Source organism: Odocoileus virginianus, unplaced genomic scaffold (assembly GCF_023699985.2).
Source record: "Odocoileus virginianus isolate 20LAN1187 ecotype Illinois unplaced genomic scaffold, Ovbor_1.2 Unplaced_Scaffold_7, whole genome shotgun sequence".
NCBI lineage: Eukaryota > Metazoa > Chordata > Mammalia > Artiodactyla > Cervidae > Odocoileus > Odocoileus virginianus.
The window spans coordinates 2,337,551-2,351,140 of record NW_027224269.1 but is presented as its reverse complement, the minus strand read 5'-3'; the positions used below and the strand labels follow the sequence as shown (position 1 = coordinate 2,351,140).

The window sequence follows — 13,590 nt, the reverse complement described above, 5'->3', positions numbered from 1 at the left end:
AAAGAGGAGCCAAAGGACCAGGGGTCTCTCTCCTACATGCTGGCATGCTCCCCCACTCTCTTCTCTTCACGTCTTTGGGTCGGCATGCCCTCACACCTCGAGGATGGATTTTCCTGCTATTTTCTAAATAAAATAGAGCTGTAACACAGAGCTGTAACACTGATCTAAGAGCTATAACACGGTCTGTCCAAGACCTGAGAGCTATAACACGGTCTGTCCGAGAGCTATGACATGCTGAGGGCTCTAACATCCGTCGCTTCAAATTTTTGTTGGGACAAGACAGAACTGAAGAGAATACACTCGCCTGACAAACCCATCTTTTCTGGAGAAACACCTGGTATACTACATGCTTCACGGCAACAGAATGAATAGTTCATGAAAAAAGTTTACTATTTGCCTCAATACTAGGAGTCAAAATAAAAGCAAACATATTAACTCTATTAGAAGTGTTAAATTTTAAATTAATAAGTACTCAAATTATACTTGAAGCCTTTGAAATACTAGTAATTCTGCAGAACATCTTCACATACAAAATATGAAGTGTTAATAAACACAACTAAATATCATTAATATAATGACATTTCAACATAAACAAAGCATTTAATGTAATAATTCCTAGTCAGAACCAGCTGGCGCAATCTTACAGATAAAAAGACATCAGCATCCAAACAGATGAGCAAATCATTAAATAAATCACCGCATTATTAGCTTGCAGACAAGTCCAACAGTTTGAGCAGGCTCACAATTCACAACTTGCTACAAAGCAAATTTATAAGGTAATTGTTAAAGATCTCATCCAGCATTGTAAAAATGTAGGGTAGATCTCATGCAATATAAAAATACAATTCAAGTTCATTTATTTTCACAATAAAGCACAACTTTGACCACCCAGATTTTAGTGTACATATGATTTATCTAATACAAATTTTAAACATTTCCTTTTCTGAACTCTACCCCCAAAGATTTTGGTTGCTTTGGTTTGAGATAAGACCCCAGTGTTTGGATTTTATAGGCATGGAAAATTCTTACGCAGGTGGTCACTGGACCACACAGTGTTTGTGAAATAATGTTCTAGATTGAGAATCATTTTTCAGCAATTGCTTGCTTTGGCAACACATGTACTAAAAACTGGAACAATACAAAGAAAATTAGCATGGCCCCTGCACAAGGATGACAGGCTAATTCATGAAGCATTCTGTATTTTTAGAAACAGAGTCGTGGTCATAGAGAACAGACTCCTCATTGCCAAGGAGGAGAGCAGGGATAGGGGAGGGATGGGTTAGGAGTTTTGGATTAACAGATGCAAACTATTATATATACAATGGATAAACAATGAGGTCCATGGAACTATATTCAATATTCTGTGATAAAACATAATGGAAAAGCTATGAAAAAGAATATATATGTGTGTATATATATGTACACACACACATATATGTATAACCAAATCACTTGGCTGTACAGCAGAAATTAACATAAGTTATTTGTACTTCAATAAAATAATTTTTTTTAAATAATCACTTTCCAGTCATCTAGACAAATTAACTTTCCAACAACTGCTTCTGAATTTAAAGATAGAACTCTGTCATATATGGGAATGGAAAGATAATTTTCACTCTACCTTTCTAGGTTCTTGGCTGAGACCTCCCTATAATAAAGAGACAGATTAACAGGAGAAAAACAGAATTTTAATAACATTTTTCACTCCTGTATACATGGGAAAGACCCAAGAAAACTGATAATCCCTGAAATAGTCCAAGTCATCATCTTAAATACCATCTCCAGCTAAAGACAAAACAAGATGTTGGGGGCTGTGGGAAGGAAACCCGACCAGGAAGAGCACAGTAAACAAGAGTGAAGGCTGTTATGCAGATTTAAGTCCTTGACCTCTGCATTAATAAGAGATTCTAGAAATGTAAAGTCTGCTCTCTCTTCCTAGTACAGCAAGGGAGATACCCTTACAAATGGAGCTTTTCCTTACAAATGCAAATATCTCTTACAAAAGGATAGCTCCTACTAAGTTTCCAGTGTTTTTCTTATGTCTGCTGTTTCTTAAAAATAATCAGCCTAAAATAATCCTTATGCCAAAGAAGCATATTTTGGGGTGATATTTTGGTCCCCTTCACATAAATCTTCTGAGGCAACAGATATGTTAAGATACTGTAAAGCAGTGCCCCTCAAATTTGACTATATAATGGAACCAAATGGGAATATTTAAAATATACCAATAATTGGATCCCTTAATTCAAAAGTTTGATTTAATTGGTCTGGGATGCATCCTGAGAATTAAAATTTCTAAAAATCTCCTCAGATGATTTTTACGTGAAACTAAGATTAAGAACTTTTAATACACCTGAAGTGCTTCTCAAACATTAATACATATAAAAGACCTTGCTAAACAGACTCTAGTTTTGATATGATGATTTAATCTGTATAGAAACTAACCTTCCCACTGATAACATATTAACTACAAAATACCAAAAACAAACAAACAAACAAACAAAAAAACACAGCTTGATCCTGCCTCCCCTTCACATAATTTCTGGATTTTTAAATGTATTATATTACAATTTTAGAGATTTAAAAGAAATCTGTGGGGTTGTCTTGTGAAATGACTGGTATTATTTTTCAAAGTAAAGACACAAAGTAATGAATAAATCATGAAAAAGGCTTAAATTTAGCTAGGTATGAGATGCTCCTTGGTTCATTTAAACTAATTCCTCTTTCTCAGGCTCTCTAACTTTGAAATGAGCCTTTGTTATCCTTATTTAGCAAAAATTCCATGGCCACTTGCTCTTTACAGAGTAAGGATGGTTATCATATCATTCCAGCCCCAGTATGGTATCCAGGAGACTAAATTTCATACACACACACATACTGATGCAGCAATTGTCGTTCAGTTACTAAGTCGTGTGTGACTCTGTGACCCCATGGCCTGTAGCATGCCAGGCTTCCCTGTCCTTCATCATCTCCCGGAGATTGCTCAAACAAAGTCCATTGATGCCATCCAACCATCCCATCCTCTGTTGCACCCTTCTCCTGCCCTCAACCTTTCGCAGCCTAATGGTCTTTTCCAGTGAGTTGGCTCTTCACATCAGGTGGCCAAAGTATTGGAGCTTCAGCATCAGTCCTTCCAATGAATATTCAGAGTTGATTTCCTTTAGGATTGACTGGTTTGATCTCCTTGCAGTCCAAGGGACTCTCAAGAGTCTTCTCCAGCACCACAATTCAAAAGCATCAATTCTTCAGTGCTCAGCCTTCTTTATGGTCCAGTCTCACATCCATACATGACTACTGGAAAAAAAAAAGAAAAAACATAGCTTTGACTATATGGAACTTTGTTGGCAAAGTGATGTCTCTGCTTTTTAATATGCTGTCTAGGTTTGTCATAGTTTTTTTTTTCCCCCAAGGAGCAAGCATCTTTTAATTTTGTGGCTGCAGTCACCATCCACAGTAGCAATTATACTGCTGCTGCTGCTGCTAAGTCGCTTCAGTCGCGTCCGACTCTGTGCGACCCCATAGATGTCAGCCCACCAGGCTCCCCCATCCCTGGATTCTCCAGGCAAGAACACTGGAGTGGGTTGCCATTTCCTTCTCCAATGCATGGAAGTGAAAAGTGAAAGTGAAGTCGCTCAGTTGTGTCTGACTCTTAGCGACCCCATGGACTGCAGCCTACCAGGCTTCTCTGTCCATGGGATTTTCCAGGCAAGAGTACTGGAGTGGGGTGCCATTGTCTTCTCCAAGCAATTGTACTATAAACATTTAAATGCACTGCCCACCTGATGTGAAGAACTGACTCAGTGGAAAAGACCCTAATGCTGGGAAAGACGAAGGCAGGAAGAGAAGGGGATGACAGAGGATGAGACGGTTGGATGGCATCACCAACTCAATGGACATGAGTTTGAGTAAGCTCTGGGAGTTGGTGATGGACATGGCATGCTGTAGTCCATGGGGTCGCAAAGAGTTGGACACGACTGTGTGACTGAACTGACTTTACTGACATTTATCAGTTATTGTAACACTTACTGATGAAATCAGACATGGTTATTCTTATCTATTTAAAATTATTTTATCTCAAGAAACTATTAGATCAATAGCAGAAAACTCTATATAGCAGTTTCAGGTAAATTCAAACATTTAAAGTATTTCTCAGTCATTTTAGGTTTAAAAACAATAAGTTGTCATTTTATCCATTCCTCCTTTTCTTCTCCCTAGGATGACATCTCAGTTCCAGAATACTTATCTATTATCATGACATATGGGAGAATGGGCTGGCCATTTACTGGGCCTCTACAAATACTGAGATACATCTCCTCTTGTATCCAGTCACATAAACTCTATTATATCATTTTATCATAACCAAGAGAGCACTGTCTATTTCAACCAGCTGTCAGTGTCATATTTCAGGCTTGTCTGGAAATTCATAAGACTTATACCATTCTGAGATAACAGGATGTGGAGTAACACTCAGGGCCCCTCACTTTTAAGATTCCCCCAAACTTTAGGGGGATTTCTATTAGTACTTATATTAGAACTAAACCCAGTGAACTGGGATATGTCTTGGAGTTCTTCCCCAGAGATCCCATCTCTTTCTTTACCATAAAAATTGCCCTTCTCCCCAGTTGGGAAGATCCTTGTCCAGTCTTCTAAGTCAGGAACAATTAGTTGTGATTCAGCAGTGGTATTGTAATCTGAAAGACATTCTTCTATACCAACTTTTAAATCTAGGACCTCACTCTTGTAAGTCAGAAGTCTCAGGCTATGGCAATCCAAAAGTGCTTCCTTTCAAAGTTGTATCTTCAAAAGTTTATTTGGAAGTCTCAGGATGAACACTCCATTTCTTTTTGTTACTGTTTCTTAGGATGCAATAATGATCTCATGATGGGGGCAGTAAGCCCAGCTATCTGAGTTCAGACAAATAATAGGTAAAGAAAGTGTATGTGAAGGGAACTGATGGTTAATATTTCAAAATATTGCTCTACCATAATTATCTCACATTTATAGTATTTAAAATAGAACACGTGATCTGCCCTTTCCCCAATTAGAATTCCTCCAGTGTTTCCTTTATTCCAATAAAATGCAACAATAAGATATAAAAAAAGGTATTAAACATTTGATTTTATTTCCTAAATATCTTTTACATCTCTGAATTACTCTCCAACTTCACTACCACAACTCTAGTCCAGGCCAATGCCACCTCTCAGTTCTGTCATTAAAGAAGACTATCATATATAGAGCACAAAGATCAATTAGGTGGATCATGAAGACAGGTCAAAACTTGGAGAGGTGATCTCTGTGGAGATCTCTCTCCTCTCTTTCTTCCCTCCTCTCTTCTCCTCCTCCCTTCTCCTTCAACTTTGCTCTAAAGACAGATCTCATTCAAGGACTGAGCTAGCAACCAAAACTCCAATAGAAATAACACCAACTTTCCAAATGAACCAAGTAAAGGAAACTCAGCAAGGTAAAGAGCAAGGAAGAAATAAAGAAGACAGATCCAGAAAAACAGAAACCCTTCAGTGTACATGGAGCCACACAAGTCTCAGCATTAACCCTAAAGTATCTGTGCTTAGTACAAGTCCAACGCAATGTAGCAAATGCTAAGAAAATTGAAATTATACTTGAACCACCAATTAAATCTGAGCATAAACCTTGAAGCAAACATTTAAAATAGGACTTCTACAACTCAGTAATAAGAAAACAAACATTCCAATGAAAACAGCAAAATATTTAAATAAGCACTTCATGAAAGATATACAAATGGCCAATAAACACATGAAAAGACATTAAACATCATTAATTATCATGGAAGTACAAAGTAAACCACAACAATATGCCACTACACAACTTTACAATGGATAAAACCCAAAAGAAGGACAGTGTCAGTGAGGGGGGAGCAGTGGAAAATACTAGTGATAAAATCTCTTTGCAAAACATGTTTAGTTTGTTTGTTTGTTTATAGAGTTAAACATACACCTACCATGCAAACTTGCCATTTCACCTCAAAGTGTTTAATTAAAAAAAATTCTGAAAACATATAGCCATACAAAGACTGTGTATAACTATTCACACCAGCTTTATTTTATGACTAAAACTAGGTGGGGGGGGGGAAGCAGTGTCCATCAACAAGTGAAGAGATAAAGTACAATATATGCAGAAAGTGGAATACCACTCAGCAATAAAAAGAAATTATATATGTACACACACATATATATATGGTTTATTCCTTTATATATATATATTTATTACTACTATTACATCCATAAAATGTTCTAAAAAGTATAAACTAACCTACAGTAATAAAAACTGATCTTGTGATTACCCAGAGATGGGTATAGAGTGTAGGTGATCAAACTCTGCATTACCTAGACTGTTATGACTGTTTCATGGCAGAACACATACAATTTTCTGTTTGCAAATTATGCCTCACTAAATTTGTAAAAAAAAAAAAAAATAGTAGCAAAAAAACATGCATATACACACAAAAATATACTATTCATAACAGGTAAAATATTTGTCAATCCACACTGATTATTATGCACTACAGTGTTATAGTTAAGATTGAGATCTCTAGAATTATTTGGCCTAGATGAGAAACTAACCACTTATTAGCCATGTAGCACTGGGCAAGTTAGTTTCCCTTGTCTGAGTTTCCGGTTCACTGATTATAGAATAGGAACAAAAATTTATCTATAAAAAGTAAACAAAAAGTATCACTGAATTTAATCTAAGTATCACATTTCTTAATATGATGTACAAAGATCTGCATGGCCTTTCCTATTCTTATATTTTCAGCTTCTTTTATGACCATTTCACATTTTGCCCCAGACACATGCCACGTTCTTTGGTCTTTCTGTATATGCTATGGGTAAGTTATCTAAACCACTTAGGAAAAAAAATGTGCAGAAATCAAATATTAGATATCAGGAAGTAACACAGAGCATATATTAAATATAACATATTCCCTAATAACCTAGTGGGTTTGGAGCAGTAACCTCTAATCAGACAAACCAATATTCAGGTTGAAAACCACATCCAAATTTAAATGATTACATGTTAGACAAAGAGGCCATTGAAAGACTCACGTAAGCGCTAGCTAGATTTTGTCACTAAATATGTTAAGATCAGTTCAAGCTTTACTTACAATTAAGTTTTTAAAATATAGTTCATGGCTTTGGTGATTTCAGAATTGCTAATAAGAGATTGACAACTGACTTTTCTGTGTGTGGAATTACTTTCTCCCATAGGCCTTTTCATCTCATATTCTCTATCCAGTCTATCTCATCCATGCCCAAATTGTCTAGTACAATATATATATATACATATGATCTTACATTTTTCATTCTAGCTTGGAATTCAACTTTGCATATACAACTGATTACTTGGCATTTCTACATAGAAGTCTTAGAGCTATCTCAAAACTTCATGTTCATAATTCCATTTTCTCTGCCCATCCTGCTCCTCTTCCAGTCTTCGTCATCTCAATACATTATACCTCTATCCATCCAATTGCTCAAGCCAAAATCTAGTGCCATCTTTGATTTCTCTAGCGGTCCAGGTGGCACTAGTGGTAAAGAACCTGCCTGACAATGCAGGAGACATAAGAGATGCGGGTTTGATCCCTGGTCAGGAAGATCCCCTGGAAGAGGGTATGGCAACCCACTCCAGTATTCTTGCCTGGAGAATCCCACGGACAGAGGAACCTGGCAGGACTATACAGTTGATGGAATTCTCTAGGCCAGAATACTGGAGTTAGGTAGCCATTCCCTTCTCCAGGGATCGAAGCCAGGTCTCCTGCATTGCAGGTGTATTCTTTACCAGCTGAGCCACCAGGGAAGCCTGGGATACAGTCCATAGAGTCACAGAGTCAGACACAACTGAGCAACTTAAGCACATATGCACTAATCCAAAAATCTAAATGGCATCCTTGATTTCTCAAGTTTTCTTCCAAAGCACTATTTACATAATAGAGAGAGGAACTTTTTAAAAACAGACTGAACTGTATCATTCCCCTGCCTTAAAACCCTTCAATGAGTGCCTGTTCTCAGGATAGAATCTAATGTCCTTAACATGGACAATAAGACCCTACAAGCTCTGGTGCCACCCTGCCTCTGGGCCCGTTTGCCCTTCAGTCACTATGCTCAAAGCCATTGCCTTTCTTTCTTTTCTTCTGTTTCTCACATGACTAACTCCCATTCATTCTTCATATCTCACCTTAATGGTCATTTCCTCAAGAAACTCTCCTCGATGCCCCAATATAAATTAGGATCCTGATATAGATATACTCTCTAATTCTTCCTCCTAGAAAGCACACATATCTAAGAATAAATAATACAAACATTAAGACACCAAGAATATTTACAGTGGCATTCAAAGAGGAGCACTTTTCTTTAGAGAACCTTTTTAGTGACAGTCAAATGTGCTTTTAGTACTATTTTCAAAAAATTCAGAAAAGAACACTTCTTTCTGTTTTTCCCTTCAGAAAATGTGAAGCTGTGCATTTGGGAAGGGATTAAAGTTTTAATTAAAATGATTGATAAAAGATTAATGGATAAAGTATGAAAAAGAAAAGGAGTGGGGAAAGCAACCTGGTTCAACCCAGATTACTGTGAAATCCAGGAAGCCTTCTCCGGGGCTTATAAACTCTTCCCTAAGGGAGAACAGACCACTGAATCATCTTTGGAGGCAGTTTAAATCCTTGCTCTCACACCTATAGTTTCTGTGACTCTCTACAAAACATGTAATCTATCTGCACCTTCCTTTTTTTATCTTTAAACGAAGACAGCCATCTATCTGACCTCTCCTCCCAAAGTTATTGTGAGAACCAGAAAGGAAAAGAAACAAATGTGTTACTAATTCTAAATGGTAGCAAGCTGAAACTTAATCCAATGACTCAAAGTGAAAACATCATAATTTTAAGAGTTGACATTAAATATTCTAAATATCTGGCTCTGGGGCAAGAACACTAGCAAATATACTCTTAATCTGAGTACATGGGGTAAATGAGGGGCCGGTAAACATTGAAATGCCTCTTCCACTTTGGGCCTGTAGATGATAGCCTGTCCCAACTTCCTGCCTTTCTAAGGGTACAATGACCGGCATAGTACATCACAGAACTCCAGGAGAAGAGCAAAGTGGACCACTTATTCAGTGCAGAAACATGCTAACCATGCTTTTTGCTGTTGTTTTTCATAGAATTATGATAGGATGCTGCAAAGATGAGTTCTCTATTGCTGCTGTAACAAATTAGCTTAAACCAATACCCAGTGATTATGTCACAGGGTTTCCCTGGTGGCTCAGCTGGTAAAGAAACTGCCTGCAACGCAAGAGACCAGGGTTCAATTCCTGAGTTGGGAAGATCCCTTGGAGAAGGGAAAGGTCACCCACTCCAGTATTCTGGCCTGTAGAATTCCATGGACTGTATAGTCCATGGGGTCAAAAAAGTCAGACATGAGTGAACAACTTTCACTTTTTCTTTTCTTCATGATGCAAGTTTGGCTTGGGCCTTGCTGAGCTAAAATGGAGGTGTCAGCATATCTGTGCCTCCTCCTGCGGGCCTAGGGGATAGATGCGGCTTCCATGTGCACTGAGGCTGTTGGGAAAATCTGATTTCTTATATTGTGTTTGAGGAACTGAGGTCCCGGTTTCAAAGCTAGCTGTTGGCTAGGATTTGTTCTCAGCCTCTGGAGAACAATCACAAACCTTGGCTTGTGGCCTTTTCCCATAACTTTCAAAGTGGATCAGGTCCTGATATTTAGAATCTCTCTGATTGTTTTCACCTCTTGTCTCCACTGAGGGAAAATTCTCTCCTTATAAGGTCTCATGTGAATAAGACTAGACCCACATGGATAATCTAGGTAGTCTATCTTAAAGTCTGTAACTTTAATTATATCTGTTCATTAAAATATTCATACATATGATTCCACATATATGAAGCCCCTTTTGTCATGTAAATTAACATATTTATAGGTTCCTGGGATTAAATGTGCACATATTTATGGAAAAATTATTTGTCTACCAGTCTCTATAATATACACTTATGAATTTTTGCTACTAAATGGGATGTTATTTGAAGTTAGAGGACATATATATTTGAATAGGTATGTTGATATTTCATGGATGATGGTGAGAACAAATACTCAATTCTTTTATCCATTAAGTCCATTAAAATAGCCTTTACGTGTGTGTGAAGAGGGAGGTGTTGAGAAAACATTAAAGACTATGTCAGTTCCCAGAAAACTGGGATTGTTCTGTTTTTATTATTTTGTGATTAGTTGCAAGTTTCTAAAATTTGTACCCTGATAAGAAATATAACAGAAAAGAAACAGGACTTCTTGATCCCTTAGCTTCAATAATAACTTTTAAGATATACTCTGTGTGTGTACAAGTCACAATTTGAGAAAGAAGTGAAAAGAAAACTTGGAAATAAAGAGATAGGTTTCTTTTATGACATAAAAGGAACAGAGCTCAAGAAAAACACATTTGAAAAGAAATTCCTTGGGTCTGACATCTAGAACACACAATACTTATTAACAAAAGTAAAACTGCTCTCTTGGAGCCTAAGTTAATATGATTAATCCATCTCAACAGAGCATAAACTCCAAAGAGTGTATGCACATTCACAGCAGGGCTAATGTAATGGGGAAACAGGAAAGAAAAATAAAAATATGTATCCTTTAAGTGATAAAATAGGATAACTGAATGTGCTTAATCTCTACTACAAAATGGAAAACTCAAGACAAAAGATACTTTGCACAATTCCAAAATGGAGACTATCTCTGTAGAGATATTAGAAAAATAAAATTTGCAAGCTTGGTTGTTTTTAACAGTGTATATTACAGAGAATATTGTTACTGACTTTTATTTCATGTTAAAATTTTACACCTAAACAGTTTGTCTCCATTTACTTAGACTTCTAATGTTATTTAGAGAAACTCTCTGCTTTTTATTAATTCTTAAATCAATCTATAAGAATAGTGGTGGCATTCCATTGAACTTTTATATATGCAATTTACAATATGTCATTTTAAAAAGTGGTAAATTTTTAAATATATGATTCCATAAAAATATTTCTATAGGAATATGGATTTGAGGCAGAGGAGAAAATAAAAGCACAGGCTTATAGGATGACTTTGGTTGAAAGTCTCCTGCACCATTTTTGGTAATATATATTTATTGAGAAAACAACATTTTTAATCAGAGCTTTCAAATATATTACCCCAAAACAGTACATAGTTATTATCATATTTTATTTGTGGTTATAATACCGACCTTTAAAAATATCAGATCTTATATATCTCTTCTTTCTTTTTTATTGTATCTTTAAACTCTTTCATTAATTTGCCTTTTCCTGTTATTTTCAAATTCTCTTTTCAAATAAAAGGATTTCCTTTTATTTAGTGATCCCACAATTTTATTCTATTGATAATTCAATTTAATGAATTGTTCTGGTATATTTTTCAAATATTACTTCTGACTATCCTTAAATTTATTTTTTTCCTAGCTTCTTGAATTGAATGCTTATTTTCAAGTCTTCTTGTATTAAAATAAGAACTTTTAAAGTTATTGATTTTTCTCTATAGAATTTTTCACATTCTCTCTGGTTTAAACTGCAGTGTGATTAATTACTATGATTTCCTATAAAGTCAAAGATTAAGGTTTGGGTTTCTGCTTTGTTCTAAGAATTACATAAAAAGAGCTTCAAAATTTCCAAGTGGTTCTATTTTTGCTGAATTTTTATTTGAAAATCCATTGTGAGCTTTGATTTCTCTACAGGTTAATTTATATCAATATTATTCCTTTTTATTTTATCACTCTGCTGCTATGGAAAAGAGAACCTGTCCTTCCACTGTATTTTCTAGATAGTGGCCATTTGTATTTAGGAAAGTTATTGATTTTCATATATTAACTTTGTGATCAACCAGTTTCTTCCTTTTGTCAGCAATATTTCAGTTGATTTATATTTTGGATTATTAATAGTATATATTCCTATCATCTGTATATGATACTTATTTCTTGCTCTCCTTCCTAATAGATTTACCTGTTATTTTATTCTCCTGCGTATTAATTATTTGCACTGACTAGTACTTATAGAATTTTCAGGAAAAGGTGATACTTGGCATTATTGCCTCATTCCTCTTTTTGATAAGACCTTTTTCAATATTTCACAACCAAACATGTTAAGGAAGCATCCATCTATGCATGGTTATCAACAATGAAAAAAATCTGAATTGGTCTATTAATATGGTGAATTACACAAATACATTAATACTTTTCTAGTATCAAGGAATCCCTACATTCTGAATAAATCTTGTTGAGCTGTAGTAAATTAATCTTTTAATGCACCAGTGGATTCTCTTATTAATATTTTACATTTAGGATTTATATATTTAAATCTTCTAGGATTTTCTTATCTACTATTTTTTGAGTCTCAATATTTTGCCAACTTCTGAAAGAATACTGGCAGCTCTCATTCTCTTTCTATAATTTGGAACAGTTTAAACAGTATCAGGATGATCACACCTTTAAATATTTGAAATAATCCATGATGAAATAAACAGGACAAAGGAATAAATTGAAGGGGAAGGACACAGTTTTTGTGACAGATTCTATCTCAGATTTTATGAAACTGTTCCCCAATATTTTTGGTCTAGCTGAGAAGAAATGAGAAAACTTTAATTTATTATTTTATTTATCATTACTTTATTATTTGCCAAATCTGAAGTGTGCAAAGTCACTTCAGTCATGTCTGACTCTTTGCAACCCTATGGACTGTAGCCAGCCAGGCTCCTTTGTCCATGGGATTCTCCAGGCAAGAATACTGGAGTGGGTTGCCATGTCCTCCCCTCCAGGGGATTTTTCTAACCCCGAAATGGAACCCACGTCTTTTATGTCTTCTACATTGGCAAGGGGCTTCTTTACCACCAGCACCACCTGGAAAGCCCAAATTGGAGGGCCTCTTTTCTACTGGAAGCAGGAAGAGAGAAACAGTTGGAGTCAAACATATGCCAATGAACTTTACCAGTGAGCTGAATTTAAGATTCATTCTTTTAAACCATATTTATTCAGTACCTTTTAGACATTGTGGGCTTCCCAGGTGGCTCAGCAGTAAAGAATCTGCCTGCCAGTGCAAGAGACCCAGGTTTGATCCCTGGATCAGGAAGATTCCCTGGAGAAGGAAATGGCAACCCACTCTAGTGTTCTTGCCTAGGAAATCCCATGGACAAGGGAGCCTGGTGAGCTAAGCGGAATATTACACAGAAAAGAATACAAGAGGAAAGATTACAGAAGTGGGTAAAGGCAGGAAAGAGAAGTCAACACATGGATGATTTGCATTCCTGCAGAAAATATACAAGCATAAAATTTATGGAATGCATTTAAATTATTTGTATAATTGTGAGCGCCAAAGAATTGATGCAAAAGCATATAATACAACTGTGGTGTAGGAGAACACACTTAAGAGTCCCTTGGACTGCAAGGAGATCAAACCACTCAATCTAAAAGGAAATTAGTCCTGAATATTCAGTGGAAGGACTGATGCTGAAGCTGAGGCTCCGATATTTTGGCCACCTGATGGGAAGAACTGACTTACTG

The 13,590-nt window shown here is 36.1% G+C and overlaps 1 non-coding gene across 1 annotated transcript; it reads left to right on the top strand.

Annotated features, from left to right (window-relative positions):
* The first annotated feature begins 1,099 nt into the window (after nt 1–1,099).
* Nucleotides 1,100–1,205, top strand: LOC139033463 (U6 spliceosomal RNA). Its single transcript, XR_011486027.1, has one exon. It is a non-coding gene; the product is annotated as a U6 spliceosomal RNA (small nuclear RNA).
* Nucleotides 1,206–13,590: the final 12,385 nt, after the last annotated feature.